At 33.4% G+C, this 20,725-nt stretch overlaps 1 long non-coding RNA gene across 1 annotated transcript; it reads left to right on the top strand.

Annotated features, from left to right (window-relative positions):
* The first annotated feature begins 634 nt into the window (after nt 1-634).
* Nucleotides 635-19,579, top strand: LOC143076090 (uncharacterized). The gene is made up of 5 exons (XR_012978533.1): nt 635-920; nt 14,244-14,288; nt 14,889-15,128; nt 18,257-18,451; nt 18,916-19,579. It is a non-coding gene; the product is annotated as an uncharacterized LOC143076090 (long non-coding RNA).
* The last annotated feature ends 1,146 nt before the right edge of the window (nt 19,580-20,725 follow it).

Below are 20,725 nucleotides of genomic sequence, written 5' to 3'. Positions count from 1 at the left end.
TAAAAAATAAAAAGACCAACAGACAAATAATAGTACACAACACACAACATAGAAAACTAAAGACTAAGCAACACGAACCCCTTCCAAAAACTACGGGTGATCTCAGGTGCTCCGAAAGGGTAAGCAGATCCTACTCAACATGTGGCACCCGTCGTGTTGTAATGAAATATTCTATGATGTTTTCTGTGTGATTTTTAGGTAAAAATGAATATATAATAAACTTTATTTTAATGGTACAGTAAAATTGAATCTGTTAATTTCCAAAATTGTCGTTTAAACCTGTAACGTCGACGAATCACGTCGACGGATTAATGATCGGGATAGAACAAAAAAATCTATGTCATCCAATTTGACAGTTTAATTGTTGGACATTGGTTTAAGTTAATGGACACTGGCCTAGTTCTTAATAACATTGGGTTCAATTTTATTCGCTTTTAACATTATGGCGTATTCTGTAAATTGATTAAATTCAACTAAATTAACCTATCATAAAGACAGACCTACAGGACTTAATTAAAATATTGATTGATATACTTTTTAGTTGTTTGTAAAGTGGGTTTGTAGCATAATTTAGAATCAACGTTGTTTCTGAACAATATTGATAAATCAACATAAAATGAATAAAGTTGAGACGATAAAGATAGTTTTTGTTTGTATCAGGGTGTTATTTGCCGATTCTGTGAGAGATGACTATTATACAGAATGGAAGGGTTATAAGTTTCACAGTAATACAAGGCCAATTAGAAAGGTTACTTCCTTTTCGGCAGTGCGTTGTTCGATGAAATGCCTTGTAACACCTGCATGTGTTGCAGCGAAATTTGACGCAACAAAGGCGGATTGTGAATTACACCAAATATTGAATGTGCATACACCAATTATGGTGGTGACTGAAAACAGCAGTGTAGTCATTGTAAAGAGTGGTAAGTGATTAAAAGCTTTTAATCACCAAGGATGTTACTTTATCAAAACTATCTACCCATTACACCAACTAATTTTTACAATCGTAAAAAAAGGAAGCCATTTTAAGGATGACGCGCTGCCCATTTATCTCTTAACAAAAACCGACAATTTTTTCTACATAGCACCATAACGATCCGTATATGCCGGTTGTTTTCTTAGATACAAATGTATCAACTACCTACATGAACTATTGAGCATCATTTAATGTACTCTTTTGCATATAGTAAACACAAAACTGATGTCTTATTGGTTTTCAGTTGGAATTTTCGAAAGTTCAAAAACATTCAAAAACATTATAATTAAATACTCCGTAAAAGGGCAGACTAAAAACTTATGATGTTGACGACTAATAACCTTAGATAATACACACACAAAATAGAGGTTTTTGGAAGTTTTGCATTCTTAAGATCCACTTGTAAAGTCTGTCGTCAAGTACTTTTAGTAAAAAATTGTTATTCGAACACACCTACCCTATTGTTATGACTCATTGTCAGATACTCCAATTGACCTATATATTTAGGTCTTTCCACTTTTCTGTGGAAAGACCTATTGTTTTTCTTCTGATTATTTTTTTTTTATTCCGCCTAATTTTGTTCTTGCGATATATATTTGTTTCGCAATCTGTCGCTTAGATATTTGGTATATGATATTGAACAGTTTATGCGATTTTAAAATTTACCCTGCGTTTCCGAATACTTTTCTTTGTAAGAGTTATCTCCCCAAACACTGTTTTCCTTATGTCCACGACCCCTGAGCAACCGTAAAAGATTACGACAAATTCATTTTATAAAATTGCTCGTTATATCCTTCGCATGATTTGTCTTATTTTGACCGAATCAATATGAACGCTCCATATGAGAGTTATTTCCCCTTATACATTTGATATAAGTGATATGCATTTCTATCTTGTGAACCATAAGTGATAGAAACCTAGGATCTTTTGAATTTAGGTCCTTGGTTAAAAAAAATGAAAATTAGGTCAGGGTCAAAAGTCAAGGTCATATTCTAATTTTTAAATTTGGCTTATTTTCACTTTTCCCCAAAAACCGTATAAGATATCAACAAATTATTTTTACTTAATTGATAGTTGCGACATGTCGTAACACGTACATTTTGATTGCAATGGTACGTTGAATGAAAAGGGAGTTTTCTCTCCTCTTGTATCTAAAAATACGTGTATGGTGATATAACTCATTAACCAAATATAATTAAGACCTAAGGGGTTTTGATATGAGTTCCTTGGTGTATGAACTTGAAATTGATCTCAAGGTCATAGCTTAATTTGACGTTCTCGATTTTGACCTTTGCTTTTACCTCATATGTATACATGATAGAGCCATGAGACTTTTGGCAAAAAGGTATCAAACCATTTAACCTTGAAAAAATCAACCGAAAGTGACCGTGTGTAAACCGGAAGTAGCCGGTCTAGCTATGAAAATACGGATTGTCAAACAGAAAACAGCCCATAAAACATGTAAAAAATAATCTTGATGCTCTTATAAACCATCTTTGAAGGCTAAATTAGCACTAATCTATCTAAAAATGAATTTTATTACACATCTTTCCTATTTGAAAAATCCACAGGGGCCAAAATGCGAAACTAAACTCCTAACTGCGTATTGCTACCTTAATAGTAAAAAAATTTTCAAATTCTCCCTTTTAACTTATTGTTCTGCTTGCTAATACGAGTAAAATGGTCTTTTATTTTTGAAAATTGTTTGAGTAATGAATATTTTATGAAGGTTAGCAGATGTAACCAAAGATAATAAACAAAATGACAATAATACATAAATAACAACAGACTACTAGCAGTTAACTGACATGCCAGCTCCAGACTTCAATTTAATTGACTGAAAGATTATGATTTCATCATATGAACATCAGGCACAATCCTTCCCGTTATGGATTAAGTATAATACCATCATAACATATATGAGAAGAACATAACCCGTATCATGACAACAACTGATTTTTGAATAAATGTGTTTAGTTCCGATGCAAAGACCCTATAAGTGAATCAATATTAACGCCAAAATATGCAATCTTTAATGACCTGACAACAGTATCGTAACTATATCCCTTCTTAATAAGTCTATTCAAAGGTTTTGTTAGTTTTTGAGGTGAATACTGACACCTTTGGGCTTGATAAAGAATATTTCCATAAAAAATTGGATGTGAAATACCTAAACGTATAAGAAGTCTGCATGTTAAGCTATATTTACGAATGATGTCCTTATACCGATGATAAAATTTAGTAAATGTTTTGACTAGTTTGTGATATCCCTGGTGTAATAATTTTTCAGTAATACATAAATTTCTCTCGTTAAAATTTAAAACATTGTTACATACACGAGCGAAACGCCCACTATTTGTCTTTTTCTGAGAACAAATATGTGGCCGGTGTTGCAGATGCAAATAAATGCTTTAAAAAAGATCCATCTATCAGCTTTGTGTGTTTTTTTTCGGTGGAATTTATGTTTACTGCTAAAAAAAAGACCCACTTGCATTTGCACCTACCACAGTCGACTGTTTTATTTTTCTTTTATCTTAAAGTTCACAAATATAATTGAAGCTCCATACTATAATTTAAGTCAAAACGTATATAAGATGCATACAATTCTGAATTATGCCCGTTTGTTAGACTTTTAAAGCCAATAAAAACAGATGTAAACAATTCAAATATACCAAATTTTTTTTACCTTCTCTAACAAAGTGTTCAATTTCTTTTGTCTAATTGTGACTGGGTATTTGCCTGAATATGTTGCGTTTTGTAGTCAATTTTAAATACCGAGGATCTGAATAAGAAGTAGATGTACCATGCCTTAGCTAGGTCAGTAATGCCGTTTGATACGGTGCTTTTTGTCCGCGATTTGCTTTTTGTCCGCTTTTGCTTTTTGTCCGATTATTTTGCTTTTTGTCCGATACTTTTGCTTTTTGTCCGTTGCTTTTTGTCCGTTTTGCTTTTTGTCCGATAATTTTGCTTTTTGTCCGATACTTTTGCTTTTTGTCCGTTGCTTTTTGTCCGTTTTGCTTTTTGTCCGATAATTTTGCTTTTTGTCCGACACTTTTGCTTTTTGTCCTTTGCTTTTTGTCCGTTTTGCTTTTTAGCTCACCTGGACCATAGGACTAAGTGGGCTTTTCTCATTTTCTCATTATTCGTCGTCGTCATTATTTTTTACAAAAATCTTCTCTTCTGAAACTACTGGCAAAATTAAAGCAAACATGGCCAAAATCATCCTTAGGGTATTTAGTTTCAAAAAAGTATCCGATGACCCCGCCCAATAATTAAGATGGCCGCAATGTCTAAAAGAAGAGCATTGCATAAAATGTAGATTTTGGCTAATATATCTGAAACAAAACCATAGAGACAATCTAACAAGGGATAAGAACATTTCGCCTCATAAAATAATGTGGACCAGTCAGAACTTTTCATGTGGGACAATATGAGCTCTTAATTTAAAAAAAAAGTGGGACAATCGGGAATAAGCCCTACAGACTTGAGCAATTCTAAAATAAACACTGTTGATGTATCTCTTTTAAATTTTCTATTAAAAAGTGTTTTACATTTACGAATGCACTATATTGTATCTGTATCTAAAATATTAAACGCATTTATTTCGTGATAGAAATTAAGTAAATGCTTAAGTAACCATTTTATTACTTTTCCCCCTCTTTTCGAGTTTGTCAAACAAAAATAAACTACTTTGTTGAAAATGCTGTTGTGTTAACCAAAGTTTCCTTAATCTTATTACTTGAATAACCTCGAACTTCCTCGTCATTTGGATATAGTTGCTAAATAATTCCGAAATGTATGGATTAATACAGTTTATCTAAATAAATAGCTACACATGTATTACGTAAAATTGTGATAGTGTTCCAAAAATGAAGTTTGTTTGTTTGTTATATTTGTAATATTTGTAATGTTTAAGAAAAATAAAGTTGTTGGAAATATGACGAAAATATTTACCAGACTTAAAAAAGTTTTTTTTTTAACTGAAATGTTGCAAAATATTTTGGAGCGACTGTTAATCGGCCATTTGCATATAAGTGCAAATGGTGACTATTGATTTACAAAACACTATACGACAAACAAATACAGAAACAAACAACAACTATTGAATTACAGATTGAAACTCCGTTCCTGACTTATTCGTATGATTATCATATATAATATTTAGCGCGGTTTAACATCAATTTAGAATTTCAATAACGAAACCATCACTCAAGGATTATTTGATTTGATAAATTTCTAAACTATTCTAAAGTTTCGAGCATATAAAAAAGATACAATATTGAATTAAAATAGATATAATAATTAGATGAGTGAAAAAAAGAAAATGAAGTAATAATTGTACGTGTGAGGAGTTGGCATTCTTATAAAAAAAGAAGATGTGGTATGATTGCCAATGAGACAACTATCCACAAAAGACCAAAACGACACAAACATTAACAACTATAGGTCACCGTACGACCTTCAACAATGAGCAAAGCCCATACCGCATAGTCAGCTATAAAGGCCCCGATAAGACAATGTAAAACAATTCAAACGAGAAAACTAACGGCCTTATTTAAGTAAAAAAATGAACGAAAAACAAATATGTAACACATAAACAAACGACAACCACTGAATTACAGGCTCCTGACTTGGGACAGGCACAGATTTAAATAATGTGCCGGAGTTAAACATATTAGCGGGATCCCAACCCTCCCCCTAACCTGGGACAGTGGTATAACAGTACAACATAAGAACGAACTATAAAAATCAGTTGAAAAAGGCTTAACTCATCAGATAGACACAAATACAAGTGGACGTGGCCGGGTACTTATACATCCCGACACAAAAAGTCACAATGAACAGATCTGAGAGTACTCGCAGTTATCTGACAGCTATTTCAAAGCCACTAACAACTAATAAAAATTCATGCCTCTGAGACTTAACGTTCGTTTAAGTCTTTGAATATCCCATGTATTCTACAAATTGGTGTACGTACACCATTGCTCACACGTTTGAGGATGACAGACTAACTTACGACCAGAATGAATAAGAATTAGTCTATATAACAAGATCTAAAATATTTCTAGCGTAAAAGACTTTAACCTCGCCACATTATTTATGTATGTGCCTGTACCAAGTCAGGAGCCTATATATTCAGTGGTTGTCGTTTGTTTATGTGTTACATATTTGTTTTTTCATTTAATTTTTTTTGACATAAATAAGGCCGTTAGTTTTCTCGTTTGAATTGTTTTACATTGTCTTATCGGGGCCTTTTATAGCTGACTATGCTGTATGGGCTTTCCTCATTGTTGAAGGCCGTACGGTGACCTAATGCTGTTAATGTCTGAGTCATTTTGGTCTTTTGTGGATAGTTGTCTCATTTGCAATAGTACCACATCTTCTTTTTTTATAAGAATGCCAACTCCTCACACGTACAATTATTACTTCATTTTCTTTTTTTCACTCATCTAATTATTATATCTATTTTAATTCAATATTGTATCCATATAAATGTATATGAACGCTTACATATATATAATTATTGCGATATCATATATAAGAGAGAGGCAAAGTGTACCAAAGGATAATCACACTAAAAAGGGTTGAAACAAACCAACAAAGCCGCAGCTGAATGAAAAACAACAAGATACACAACAGTCCACAAAACAAATGGTCCTAGAACACAATTAATTCGTAGTGCATTTCTTTTAGAACATAAATGAAAATTAAAAAAATCCCACCTGCGCTTTCTCAATGAAACTTTTACAGTGTGTTGTACTAATTTTGGGACAAATTATATCAAAATTATAGAAAACTTCATCGCGTCTAACTCAAAATATGGACAATTTTGTGTTTAGGGTGTCTTGAAATCTTTTGACAGCTTCCGAAGTGCTAATTTTTAACCTTTTTCAGCTGGACCAAATCACTACTTTCCTGTAAAATTCTGGACCCAAATTTTTTTACAGTGTAATTTCACTCCCCCCCCCCTACTTACAATGTGAGGCATTAAACAAGGAGAAATAAATTTGGAAGGGGTATAAAAATTATTGGCAAGTAACCCACTGTTATCACTAGGGACTAATAACGAAAATCAAGGGACGACAATTATGGTCTCGGACGAAATCATTGAAATTTAAAATCTTAGCCACAAGAACCAATGCAACTGTGATGATGTATGGTTAACTGGAAGAGTAAGATAATCCTGCTCCGTCCATTAAGTTTTAAAAAGTCATGTATTAAACTCAAACTCTCGAACACGTTGTCTTGGAAGATCTTTATTCCAAGGGGGTCCTTAAAAGTTGCTTTTTGATAATCCTATAAGGAGTTTATAATTTAACTCCTTGCGAACACTTTCATAAGGAACGAAAATTTCCATCTGCATCTTTTTGAAAAGATTGCAAATATTGTTTAAATTAAATAGGGTATCCCATTTCAAACCCAGCGTCTCGGAAAATCTCATTTTAGGGCACTAGACAATGATTAAATGTAGTAATTCGATAATAATACATGGATTTCTCGCGAAAACATCGTTAAGGCGAAATTTAAAGTTTGTCTTGGCTGATTGAAGAAATTTCACAATAAAAACTGAAACGCAAAAACGCAAAAACGCATAAAGATGTTTATTCAGGACAATAACTTATATAAAACAACAGCAGAAATACATATAATGTATCACCAATGGAGGTTGTAAAATACTGTAGGTGATACTTAAACGTAATGTTCTATTTATTTTTTTTGTCGTTAAGGGGACTGGAGGGTATTAATCCATTATTTTTTAAATATACATGTAGGATTTTGCTTGTTTTTCTATAGATGAACTTTTATCATATACTAAATAGAAAAATCAAATAAAAACATGGGGTTATCGTTCACTTTAGCTCACAATCTTCCCTCGAAAGAAGCAACCATTTTTGTTAAGGTACTTTTTTTAAGTTGAACTAATAGGAGAAATAGAGATATATATATATCGAAATAAAAAAAGAACTAAATTACAGAAATCGATTTAATTTTACAACTGTTTAGTTTACGTAAAGCATATTTGAAAAATATCTATAGGTCACCGATGAGTTGAAAAAGACATTTTACAGTGATATAAACATTTGAAAAATAAATCTGAGTCCAAAATCATTCGATTTGTTGGGTTGATTTTTGAGCCAATTCATAAAGTTATAACTAATAGTGTAATAAATAAAATTTGTAATGAAAACAAAAATGATAAAATTTTTGCTGAAATTACCCTCGAGCCTCCGAAAGAGCAAGTATTGCACAAAAAAAAAGGAATCATCCTTTAACGGAAACAACTCTTGAAATCATCGGCTATTCGTCGATGACTAAAGGCTATTTATTTCTGAAATCTAAATTTTGTTTTGCTGTTCTGAGTGTTCAAGATGTTACATGCAGCTAAAATATTGGTAAAACATTTGAAAAAATACTGATCTGTATAAAATTTACACAAAAGTAAACGAATGAAAGCCACTGGAATGCAGTCCAGGACTCGGATAAATAAGCACATTTAAACAAGAGTGCACACACTGAAATGTCTCGCCTACTTTACTCATCATTAATATTATGTTGATAGCCCTAAGTATAAAGATTTATTACAACTGCCACATAAACTTAACATTTACCAAGATAGCTAAACAAAGACCAAATGAATTATGAAAATGAGGTAAAGGTCAGACGAACCATACCAGGCAGACATGAACAGCTAACAATTCTTCGATTCAACAAATATACTTGACCTATTACTTATAGTTTAAGAAAAACAGACCAAAACACAAAAACTTAACACTGTGCAATGAACCGTGAAATTGAGGTCATGGTCAAATAAAACCTGGGAGACTTATATATAGATCATAAGATATTTTCATGCACCAAATATAGTGACCTTTGGCATATAATATTAGATAAAAAGACCAAAACTCAAAAACTGAACTTTGACCACTGAACCATGAAAATGAGGTCAAGGTCAGATGATATCTTCCCGCTAGACATGTGCACCTTACAATCATTCCATACAACAAATATTGTAGACTCATTGCATAAAGTATGAGAAAAACAGACCAAGACAGAAAAATTTAACTATAACCACTGAACCGTGAAAATGAGGTCAAGGTCAGATGACACCTGCCAGTTGGACATGTACACCTTACAGTCCTTCCATACACCGAATATACTAGCCCTGTTGCTTATAGTATCTATGATGTGGACTTGACCACCAAAACTTATTCTAACCTTTGTTCACTGATCCACGAAATTAAGTCGAGGTCAAGTGAAAACTGTCTGACGGGCATGAGTACCTTGCAAGGTACGCACATACCAAATATAGTTACCCTATTACTTATAATAAGAGAGAATTCAACATTACAAAAATTCTGAACTTTTTTTTCAAGTGATCACTGAACCATGAAAATGAGGTCAAGGACATTGGACATGTGACTGACAGAAACTTCGTAACATGAGGCATCTATATACAGAGTATGAAGCATCCAATTCTTTCACCTTCTAAAATATTAAGCTTTTCAGAAGTTAACTTACGCCGCCGCCGCCGCCGCCGCCGCCGCCGCCGCCGGATCACTATTCATATGTCGAGCTTTCTGCAACAAAAGTTACAGGCTCGACTAAAATGACAGGTTATATAAACTGAGTGGCAATAAAAGCACAAGTCTAACACTTGCTTTTTAAAAAATTAAAATCTTTATTTAAAATGGTCATCTTTAAACAAACAAAAATTGAATATGAAAATTTACAATTCCAACAATAGATCGATATTAAACAGAAATGTTTCATTATCATTTTTCGGCTACAATTGGTATATGAACCATCCAAATGTCAAAATATCAACATAGAGTATTTACAAAGAATGTTTCTGTTATGTTGTGCAACTAAGTCTCTACAGCAAATGGTAGTGACAACACTAGATGTTAATTAGGATCCAGCGAAAAGCCAGGCTTTTGTCCACGAAGGTAGCAAATTGTCGGTGTGACTATCGCTGACGGCTTTTGGTAACACACGATATGGTTGTTGGTCATGTTGTTATCACCAAGGGAAGGTCATCGTGCTCTTAATTTCCACACAAACTGATATAGCTCCAAAGGTTTAACAATGAACACCAATGGACACTCATGTCAATTGGAAGGCCACGCGGAATCAATATCGGAGATGTTAAAGACAAATGCATCGGTCATGCTGGGCTTTTGTTGCTTAATGTCTAAATGGACATGGCCTATAATTAAAAGATCCTTTTGCGGAATTTGTGGATTATTTGGTCAACTGTATACAGTCTACGAGCAATTGCATCCTGGGAAAAGCCTCATTAGATAAACCCCAATTTGTTTGTAATTGGTTGTCAGAAAGACCTGGCATATAGTCTTATATTTATTGAACTTACTTACTTACAATAAGGGATAAGCCAGCGAGTAAGTCAGCAAAGGGAAGTACCTTGGTATATAAAAAAGTCGAAATAAACAATTGCCGGCTGGCCAAGAGATTCTCCACGTGGGGTATGATGCCAGAGGTAGAAGTAGGCATTGCCTTAAAAAAGGCACAGATCACTTAGGCCCAAGACCCGTACGAGTTTGACAACAATGAATTAAAAGGGTAAGGTGGTACCTCTGTTTGCAACGAAGTCGAAATACACTTTAATAATTGCCGGCTGGCCAAACTAAAAGATTCTCCACGTAGGCCATTTTACCAGAGATAGAGGAGGGCATTGCCATACAAATTTCTTATAGCACTTATGCCCTAGACCCGTACGAGTTTGACAATAATGAATCAAAAGGGGGAGATGGTACCTCTGTTCACAACAAAGTCGAAATAAAGTATTGCCGGCTGGCCAAACTAAGAGGTTCTCCACGTAGGCCATTTTACCAGAGATAGATATGGTAATTGCCTTTAAAATGGCATATAACACTAATTCCAAAGACCTGTACGATTTTGCCTGCAAGGGGTTAAAAATAAAAGGTGTTACCTTTGTTTACAACGAAGTCGAAATAAACCTCTACCTCTGGTATAATGATCCACGTAGAGAATCCCGGAGTTTGGCCTACCGGCTACAGTTATTTTGACTTTAATGTGAACAGAGGTACCACCTCCTCATTTTAGCTCTTTACTGACAAACTCGTACCGGTATATGCCATATAAGTGCTATAGGCTATTTTAAAGGCAATGACCACCTATACCTCTGGTAGCATGGCCCATGTGGTGAATCTCGTAGTTTGAACAGCCGGCAATATTTCATAACGACTTTGCGATATACTAGAATACCCTCCTTTCCTTTTGCTGGCATAAGTGCTATAAACCATTTTAAAGGCAAGGCCCACCTCTACCTCTGGTATCATGATAAACGTGGATCATCTTTTATTTTTGGCCATCCGGCAATAGTTTATTTCGACTTTGTTATATACCAGGGTACCCTCCTTACCCTTTGCTGACAAACTCGTACAGATCAATGGAATAAGAAGTATGGGCCATTTTAGATGCAATGTCCACCACTACCTTTGTTATAATGGCCTATGTGGAGAATTTCTTTGTTTGGCCAGCCGGCAATAATTCATTTCGACTTCGTTGTAAACATAGATACCACCTCCCCCTTTTAACACTTTGCTGAAGCACTGGTACGGGTCTACGGCATAAGTGGCCATTTTTGAGGCTATGGCCACTTCTACCTCTGGTATCATGGCCCATGTGGAGAATCTCTTCGTTTAGCCAGCCAGCAATAGTTTATTTCGACTTTGTGATATACTTAGGTACCCCCCTTACCCTTTGCTGATTAACTTACACGGGTCTGGGACATACGTGTTATGGCTATGTTAGAGGTAATGCCTACCTCATCCTCTGATATAATACCCCGCGTATAGAATCTCTTAGTTAGGCCAGTCGGCTTAATTTATATTTTCGTTGTAAAAAGAGGCATCGCATCCCCCCTTTAACCTTTTGCTGACAAACTCGTACAGGTCTAGGGCGTTAGTATTATCAGCCATTTAAAAGGCAATGCACACATTTAACCTAGGATTAATGGCCAACTTGGAGAATCTCGTACTTAAGCAAGCCGGCAATAATTTCTTTCGACTTCTTTGTAAACAGAGGTTCCAACTCCCTTTTAAACCCTTTGATGATACCGCGTACACTCTAGGGAATAAGTGATTTAGGCCATTTTAGAGGCAATGACAACCTCTACCTCTGGTATCATGGCCCACGCGGAGAATCTCTTAGCCATCCAGCAATAGTTTAGTTCGACTTTAATATATATACTAGGGTACCAACCTTACACTTTGCTGACTAACTCGTACGGGTCTAGGTCATACGTGCTCATGGTCATTTTATAGAGGCAATCCCTTCCTCTACCTCTCATATTATGGCCCGCGTGGATAATTTCTTAGTTTAGCCAGCGGGCAACAGTTTATTTCAACTTCGTTATATACCGGGCTAATTCATCCCCCTTTAACTCATTGTTGACAAACTCGTTCGGGTCTATAGCATAAGTGCTATGAGCCATTTTTAAGAGAATGACTACTCCAACATCTAGTATAAGGGCGCACCTAAAAATGTCTTAGTTTGGGCAGCCGTCACTATTTTTGGTGGACTGTGTGATATCCTAGAGTATTCCCCTTACCCTCTTCTGACCAACTCGTACGGGTCGAGGACATAAGTGCCATGGCCCATGGACCATTTAAGAGGCACTGCCTACCTATACCTCTGGTATAATGGCCAACGTGGAGAATCTCTTAGTTTGAAGAGTTGGCAATAATGAGGTTTATTTTTACTTCGTGATATACCGGCGAAACTCATGCCCCTTTTAATTCGTTGCTAATAAACTCGTGTAGATCCAGGACATAAGTGCTATAAGCCATTTATAAGGGTTTGACTACCTCTTCTTCTGGTATAATGGCCTACCTGGAGTATGTCTTAGTTTAGCCAGCTTTCAATAGTTGTTTTTTAGACTTAGGGATATACAACAGTATTCCCATTGCCCTCTGTTGACCAACACCTACGGGTCTAGGATATTAGTGCTTCGAGCCATTTTAGAGGTAATGCGATATATTGTAAAAGACATGAAATTTCATGTACAAATCATTTATAATGTGAGTATGGTCTGTATTTAACTCCTAAAAGGACATGGTATTTTGAAGTTCAAAATGAAACCTGCCAAAAATATACACATTTTATATCAGACATAAAGCAAAATTATCGGACAAAAAGCAAAACGGACAAAAAGCAACGGACAAAAAGCAAAAGTTTCGGACAAAAAGCAAAATAATCGGACAAAAGGCAAAACGGACAAAAAGCAACGGACAAAAAGCAAAAGTTTCGGACAAAAAGCAAAATAATCGGACAAAAGGCAAAACGGACAAAAAGCAACGGACAAAAAGCAAAAGTTTCGGACAAAAAGCAAAATTATCGGACAAAAAGCAAAAGCGGACAAAAAGCGAATTGCGGACAAAAAGCACCGTATCAGCCGTTCAATAGCTATTCCTTCACGCCAATAATAAAAGTAAGGTTTATACTTTAGGTAGTACATACTAGTTTATGTTTTTCAGTTATGATACTATATAATATTATTATAATACTACAAGCTACGGGTAATGTCAACATTTTTCAGTTGAACTCAAAATAGTAAAATTTAGAACCAATTGCTTTAAATATATTCCATAACAAACTCTGATTAAATTTACTTGACATTATCTGAAGAAGAAATACACTTCATAATTTTTTATATACACTTTTGACATTGTAGTACTGTTCTCTTTATAACAGATCTTTCCTTTTGTGAATTATATTTGTCTTGCAATTTAGGGGGGTAAGACATCATCAATGTATTTGGATTGGGAAAAAAATATTCATAATATTTTAAAACATGATAGTTAACAGTTTTCCATGCTTAAACTTATAACGTCTTGATTTTTTTTCTTTCCCAAAAGTTATTCCAGAGTATGTATACTAATTGAAAAAAAAAGATGTTTCAATCTTATTAGATATAGGAAGATGTGGGTGAGTGCCAATGAGACAACTCTCCATCCAAATAACAATTTAAAAAAAAGTAAACCATTATAGATTGCATCTTATTACACATAAGATGCAATCTACTTACATAAGATGCAATCTTATATCAAACATTTTCTTTATGTTTTAAAGTGTTAGAAGCTCCCTATAGGTGTTGTGATTAATTTGATTATTTGTCTCAGAATAATAAAAATCGAGTAAAATCTTTTAAATTCAAGATTTTGTATTTCTTCTAATAGATTGGTAGAATAATGTGAACTATGATAATTAATCCTATTTTTTTCAGATTTACATACTGAAGACTTTAGTGGTAGCTGGATGAAGTATGGAGGTATATTACAATCGAAAGAAATTTAATAAGGCGTATGGTGGTAAATTCCTTTTGAGATGCGAAAGAGATCTTTTTCGTCATTTATGTTTTCTTTGTTGTGAATGATTCATCAATAAACATGTAAATTGGGAACTGTTGAGGAATAGGGAAGTCTTGCATACTTAAACGGGAACTAAACAATGATAAAATTCGCTTTCTTATTTCCTTTTTTTTTTTTTTTTTTGCTTAGATCGTCAAAAAGACATTTATGTTCTTTTTTTTATCCACACCTGATATAAATTGATAGCTGATTTGAACAACATAATATGTATCAAAAATCTCATGAGCCATCAAACACACTGAAAAGATATCGGGTCAGCAGTGATTGGCAATATGCTGCACAAGAAGAAGCAGATTATATATGAATAAAGAATATGTGCAACGATAATATAAAATGATTTCAAATGATATGTTCCACATGGTTTATTAAAATTTTATGCTCTATAGTAAGGTTCCATTAGATCTGCAAATCAGTACTCACTATAGAAAATATATCCAAATTTTCATTTTTTTTAAATGTTTTTATCTTTATTCTCAAAAGCTTGTTTTTTAATCATAAAGCACCAGATTGTTATATTGGAAGTAGCCATAACTACACAGGAAACTACAGCAAAACCGTTTCCAACAGAGATTGTCAAGGATGGAACAAAAATTACCCACATACCGTCAGCGTTAAGCCATTGAATAAAGATGACCACTCCACAAATTACTGTCGTGCCTCGTCGTTCAAGGGCCTATTGTGGTGTTACACAACGGACACAGACATAGTTTTTCGATATGAATATTGTCCTATTATTCCATGTGAGTAGTTAGAATATACAGGTTTTAAAAGGGAAGCGCAAGATACAAAATAGATACTCAAGCTCATAAGTCGAAAACAAACTGGAAGTTTAGATACGATCCGGATAAACTTTAAACAAACTTAATCTAAAAAGTTACCAATTCAACACTGCAATTATATCTTTGTTTTTTTTTTTGTTTTTTTTTGTATTGGTAAATATTGATTTTGTTTTCAGTAAACTAAAACCATACTTAATATAAATGTTACTCACATATGGAATTTACGGCAATGCAATCTGCCGATACCAAGATTTTGGTATTGCATATGGTCATATTTTTCTCTGACTGTTTATGACGTCTTCATACTGTATTTTATTGGAAGATGGATGTGTAATGATAGATAATTTAGCTATAGATTCATGATTTTTTTAATCAGCTGTTATTGGCTTTGAACTAGCTGTCAGTAACTTCGAGTACTCTCAGATCATTAGTTCGTGTCTTTTTTTATCTTTAGGGATGTATAAATACCCTGCCACGTCTGATCTGTGTTTTGTTATATTAATATGTTTATCTTATCTGCTTTGAATCGATCTGATGTCTTCAGCCCTTTTCAACTGATTTTGATAGTTTGTTCTAATGTTGTCCTGTAACACCATTGTCTACGGTTAGTGAAGGGTTAAAAGCGCACAAACATGTTTAACCCTAAACATTCTTTAAATGCCTGTCCCAGTTTAGGAGCCTGTAGTTAAATGGTTGTCGTCATTGTTCCATGTCTGTAATATTTGTTTTTCATAAATTGTTTTGTTATAAATTAGGCCGTTAGTTTTCTCAATTGAATTGTTTCCAATTGTTCATGTCGAAGCCTTTTATAGCCGACTATACGGTATGGTTTTGTTTTCTTATTTTTGAAAGCAGTACGTTGATCTATATATAACATATCTTCTTAATTTTATTTTAACAATGTCATAGTTAAATACCGGTATGCTAAATATAGATTCTACCACTGCATCGAGTGTAATACGATATTTATCCACTCGAGACAGTTAAATTTTCAAATTTAAAACGTGAGGCTTGCCCGAATTATATTCAGTGGTAGAATCTATATTTATCATACCGGTATTTAAAACTATATTAAAATCTGCAAAAAGATGTGTTCTTTCTATGTGACGTCATCAGGCATGGTCGACTTTTCTCATGCCGTCACAATAGGAATTTCAGAGGAAAGCAAGAAAATTCGACGTCATAATCGGATGTTAAACAATGAAGTACTGAGATCAAACGAACCAGACGTTGATTACATTTTTTTTATACAATGGGTGCAGAAAGGGATAAATATACGAAGAATTAGAGAAATGATTATAAATGACTTTGATTTTTTTTATTAATGCAGTTGACTATAAAACCGTTTTTTTTATCGTTTTGTCTTAATCAAAACTATGATACTGTATGATTGCCAATAGGTGAGTCAGGAGCCTGATCAGTGGTTGTCGTATTTTGGTGTGGTTGATAAGTGTTTCTCGATCGTTTCTCGTTTTTTATATAGTTGACATCTTTGGTTTTCCTGTTTGAATTGTTTTACACTAGTTAATTTGAAGCCCTTTTAAAGGGCTTCAAAATAACTAGTATGAAGATTATAGCTTGTTGTTTAGTGAGAGCCAGGGCTCCGTGTTGAAGGCCTTACTTTTACCTATAATTGTTTACTTTTTACACATTTTAACCTGGATGAAGTTTGTCTTATTGGCACTAATACAATATCTTCTTTTATTTTGTTTGATATACTACAAAATTGAAAAGATTGTTTTACTGTAGACAGATAGGCGGTAAGAACTTTAGAAAGATGCTAAATCATTTATCTTGAATATCCGGCTTTATTTTTTTCTTTATGAGGATTTTTGTAAAGGTTTTTCAGGTTTAAGAGTGGATATATTCATCGTCTTTATTAATGTGTATACCAAAAGAGAAAAGGATAGATTTGTGATTTTCTTAAATCCTCTCTTTGTAAAAGATGTCGGGTAAATGTTGAATTCATTTCTGCACATTTTTTTTTAAGAATCTTGTTTATAAGGATGACATCAAAACTTTCGTTAGCGGATTATACTTGAAAGAAATTACGTTTTACATTATCTTTTTAAGTAGTTGTCACAAGTTTAAATAGCATATAATCAGCAACGTCCATATCTATGGCAACCAATCTGCAGGTTTTCACTTACAAAAGTACTTTGGGCGAGACTTTGGGCCTCTGAAATAAATAGTTAATTTGAACATTGGTAATGGTATGAAAACAATTTGTTTCATGCATAGTGAATTCCAGGTATAGTTTCGATGACCGTGACTCCTATAGTTTGAGTTTTATTGAAATTTTCCGATTAAAATAATCATCCCAATTATTTGTACACTTTAATTTAAATTGTAAATGTTTTGCTCCTCGGGGCGTCTTGAATACAAATTGTTGTTGTTGTTGCTGTTGTTATAGCGTCGAACAGATGTGTTGCATATACAATTCAGAAATCTTCTCTTTGTAAGCGATATGGTATAAAATTATGGGACCGTTTGTTGAATGATATCTATTCTTTGCTACTGATTTGTATCACTGAACTCCGAGGAAAATTCAAAACGGAAAGTCCCTAATCAAAAGACAAAATCAAAAGCTCAAACACATCAAGCTAAACCTCTCACTTGTATGACAGTCACACAGTCTTTATGATTACGTTACGAAATGAAACAATGCTGCATGTTGTCGTTGATACCTAATATATTTTTTTAAAAATGTACGGTTAAGGGCCGAATATAAGTAAACTATAAGGACAAAGGGTAACTTAAGTCAGAACAAAGGTCTTATAAGGTCATAATTAAAACCGTTAAATGTTTCTCTCTCACCAATAATGACAATGTTGACACAGAAACGTTCGATACTTGTAAAGAATCAAAACTACTGCTGGATGTGTACAAAGTTTAGAAATAAGTGTATAGCAAAATAAAATTAATTCTGGGACTAAATTAACTTTTCGACGTTATGTGTTTTTTTTTTACTATTCAGTTTATATCAATATCTAAATTTCTGTTACATATTTTTTAGATTCATTTGCAATCATGTATAATTTGAAGACGGACACTGAAACTATTAATGATAAATAAGTTCATTTCAATAGGTTTTGCATGTGGTGTTCTAAAGTCGCCACCATCTGAACTTCCAAATACAACTTGGGCCGTTTCATTTACCCATGTTGTAGTGGTAACATTTCAGTGTTTGTTCGTTACACTTGGAAAGTCTGTTGAACACTGTCCAGTGTCCTCATGTGGAAGCGATGACCAGTGGTCAACGATGTATAATATCTCGTGTACAAGTGAGTATCAGTGTTGAAAGCACAACAAGTTGTCATGTTAGCATTAATTAAGTTATATAAACATGTTATCATGAATATTATTGTAGAAGTTTGTTTTAATAACACATCGATGATATATGATAGCGGAATGTTATGTCAATTTCCATCATATACACAATACCGAGAAATAGAACTGCATAAGATTTATGATGTCAAATCGCAGTGGCTTTAATTAGGTAACACCATACTTTTATATATCATAGTAATTGATTAAAACATATGTCTATATGAAATACAAATACGCCGGATTATCAACTTTGAAATATAGGGAATAAAAGAAATATATTCAACAAAAAAAGTCTTTGAATTTTAAATCTTCAACTCATTTTTCATGTTTCTTTCAAATAAAAAAGAATTTTCAGGATATATTATCAGCTCATTTTAATATGAACACAGAATAAATATAATCACTTTGTTTATATCAGGCGAAGACTGTTACACGAAAAGCGATGAATACAAAGGAAAAGTACACTGCACTGTGTCTGGTATAACGTGTCAATTTTGGAACAAGAATACACCTCACAGGTCTAACTACCGTCCCACGGTTCCACAAGATTTAGCTTCTAACTATTGCAGAGATCCATCATCGTCTGGCCGTCCGTGGTGCTATACAACAAACCCAGATTTTAGATGGGAATTCTGCCCCGTTCCACGTTGCCCATAGTGAGGAATGATTATATAAACCTAAAGAAAAATACTGAATTTGAATTAATACTTTATCTTTACTTTATGTTTGAAAGAGATGATTAATTTTTTTTGTTATTTTTGTTGGTTTTGTGTTAGGGCGTCCTCTTGGTTGTGCGGGATGAACAAGTTTGCAGACACCTCCGGTCAGAATATGGACTTTCAATCCGATGCCTCGTGTAAAGAGGGTGTTACGCTCTTTGCACGTTTTGTATAATTATGGAAAGTTACTAAGTAGGTTTGAAAATATATTTTGATTAATTATCATATTATCATATTATGGCTGGCAAAACTGTAATCTATATTTAATATTGTAGGTCATTTTAACTGTTAATTAGTTTTTGTTTAATAATGAATAGAATTAAAAAGTTTTTAGGTCATTCTAACTGTAAAAAGTAAAATCACTCAGAGGAAAATTAAAAATCAGCTGTTTATTAAGGGATGATGATAAGTTTGAAATAAAATTCACTATTTAAATAGCTATCAATGTATTAATTTAAGTTGCAGTATAAAAGCAATATTAGGTCAATGTCAGAAAAATATCAACTTTTTTGTATTCGGCACAAAACTGGGGAAGGGCTCGGTTAAATCTCGTCCTTTTCGAGTTTCTCAGCCTCATATATTTTTTCTGACATATACCTAGTATTGTATATGTATAATCTTAATCACTAAAAACAAAACAGATATGTAACAAAGAAGCACAAAAAGTCTTATAGACAAAGCACATTAGCAAAAATGAAAGACATGCAAGAATACAAAAATATACAATAGCACAATAACATAATGACGAGATGTATAAGTACAGAGCCACGCCATATGTATCAAAGAAACACAAAATGGCATATAGACAAAGCACGTTAGCAAAAATGAAAGACAAGAATACAAAAATTATTAGAACAATAACACAATAAGAGATAAATAAGTAAAGAATCACGTCTAATGAATATCACCAAATACAGATTAAACAGTAAAAGTAATATTCATAAAGACAAATATAGGAATAATATAACACGTTTTTAAGACGACAAACAACGTCAGTGCCCTGAAAGTATGTTTTTGTTCAATAATCAACAGAATTAAAAAGGAAAACCTTTGACAGTTAAAGGATATCATCCGAACGTCTGGTGACTATGATAAACAAAACAGTTTATTGAAAGAATAAACTCCTTTTTTTTATTATAATCTATTTAGGGAAGGGTCTGAATATAGCTAATGAAAATAAACATTTTAATTTCCATTCTCAATTTTAATCATATAACTGGTGAGGTACCAGTTATATAGTACAATATCTGTCAGAAAAAATGTCTTCTTTCAAAACGTCTTGAAATTATTATTTATTTTCAAGTTATATTCTTGGGTAATATAGCAGGTTAAGCCTAAATATATTTTCTTACATTCTAACATACAAATATTGGTTATAACAATAGTGTTATTTATTCAAAAACATTACACGGACAGAGTTATCCTGCAATCCTTATATTGATATTAGTTATCTCTTGATTAAAGAGATAAATTACTATACTGAGTAGATTATTGTCACATCATCTAAAA

The sequence above is a fragment of the Mytilus galloprovincialis genome, chromosome 1, assembly GCF_965363235.1.
Source record: "Mytilus galloprovincialis chromosome 1, xbMytGall1.hap1.1, whole genome shotgun sequence".
Classification (NCBI taxonomy): domain Eukaryota; kingdom Metazoa; phylum Mollusca; class Bivalvia; order Mytilida; family Mytilidae; genus Mytilus; species Mytilus galloprovincialis.
Note: the sequence above shows the minus strand (reverse complement) of the source record. Positions and strands in the feature narration are given on the sequence as shown.